General features: G+C 42.4%; 1 long non-coding RNA gene across 1 annotated transcript in view; it reads left to right on the plus strand.

The window, feature by feature from the left end:
* Positions 1-601: 601 nt before the first annotated feature.
* Positions 602-1,613, plus strand: part of LOC112073427 (uncharacterized) — a 157,038-nt gene continuing 156,026 nt past the window's right edge. The window contains exon 1 of the long non-coding RNA XR_002894527.2: positions 602-693. This is a non-coding gene — a long non-coding RNA (uncharacterized lncRNA). The remainder of the gene's footprint in view (positions 694-1,613) is intronic.

Genomic DNA, 1,613 nt, shown 5'->3' on the forward strand with positions numbered 1-1,613 from the left:
AGGTCTCATTACACGGGAATATACTGCCTTACATGACCAAGTATAGCATTAACCGGATATTGCTGCATACATGGACAAATGCTTCACTACACGGAATATGACTGCCTACATGACAGATACTCCATAACGGGAGTATGGATCACTTACTGGCAATACTCCCATACGCGGGATATGCCTGCCTACATGGACATACATCCATTACCGGATAATGGACTGCCGTACATGGAGCAAACTACTTCATCCGGGTTGACCTGCCTTCTGGAAAAGTATCTTACCAGGCGAATGATGCCTTACAGGAAAGTACTCCCTTACCTGAATTTCACTTACTGGACAATTACTCAGTCGGGAATTGATGCCTTCTGACAGTACTCCCATCCGGAATTGATCCTTAACATGGACAAATCTCCATTTACCGGGAATATGACTGCCTGATGGAACCAAAGTACTCATTCACAGGGCATATGCTGCTTACTGACAAAGTACTCCATTACACGGGAATATGACTGCCTTACATGGACAAAGTACTCCATTACACGGGAATATGACTGCCTTACATGGACAAACATCTCCACTGACTCTCTGACCGGTGGCGTTTCCAGCTCTGACGTCACTGCCTGCCAGTCAGATTTTTGGGGGAAATAAGTTTCACTTTCTCAGTGGGATTCTGGAACTGTTGATTCCTAGAAAGCCGAGGTAAGAGAGAAACATGGAAACCCGTTTCAGATTTGTATATTTGAACACAGGAGATGATAAAAAATGTAGCTTTTGATGCCATGTTGTTCGTTTTTATGTAAAGAATGCAGAACAAATAGCTAAATGTTTGTTCCTCTTTTTGAGGTGATGGTTGTTACTGTAGCTGAGTTGAAGTCGAGGGCTCCCCGCTCTGAAAGGAAGGGGGTCGAGAGTTTCTTTACACCACTAAGCGAACTTGTTACCTTTTTACAACGACATTTTGTAGCAGTAGTTTGAAGTAAAGAACGTAGTACTAGACAGTTCCCGAATTAGATTGTGTCGGTGTGTAACATGGTGTCTGTTGAAGTGCGTTCTGCGAGGTGGCCTGTATGACCATTACGGAAGAGAATGTTTTCGCTCCGGGACAACGTGTATTATTTGTTTCTTCCCCCCATAATAGTTTCATTATTCATAATTTGAATAGTTTTGTTTGGACTGCCGTAGTCTAGAGAAGCGACACACCTGTCAAGCCTGACGTGTAAACAAGACTGTCTTTTTACTTGTCAAAAAACAATGTGTTCCGCTGGTTCAGCAGAGCCTGTCTGCGCAGGCGCAGTGCAGCATTCCATGTAGGCGTGACACTTCCTAACACATCCGCGTTGTTTCAATGAATACTGGGTTTATTCAGCTACCATGTAGTAGTACACTTGACCCTAGTTGTTACCAGAATTATCAATCATTGAATAGGGGTTAATGTAATATGTAGATGCTTATTTTGTTTTTTCATACTGACACAGTTTACAAAGACTCAGTTTGACTCCCAATGCATTTCAAGAATGGAAATATGTAAGTCTTGGGGATATTCATCATGTCAACACACCAAAGACATTGTTTCTGTTCATCTCCAAAGTAGCTAACATGTTGCAATTTTAATACCCCCC

The sequence above is a fragment of the Salvelinus sp. IW2-2015 genome, unplaced genomic scaffold, assembly GCF_002910315.2.
Source record: "Salvelinus sp. IW2-2015 unplaced genomic scaffold, ASM291031v2 Un_scaffold2259, whole genome shotgun sequence".
NCBI lineage: Eukaryota > Metazoa > Chordata > Actinopteri > Salmoniformes > Salmonidae > Salvelinus > Salvelinus sp. IW2-2015.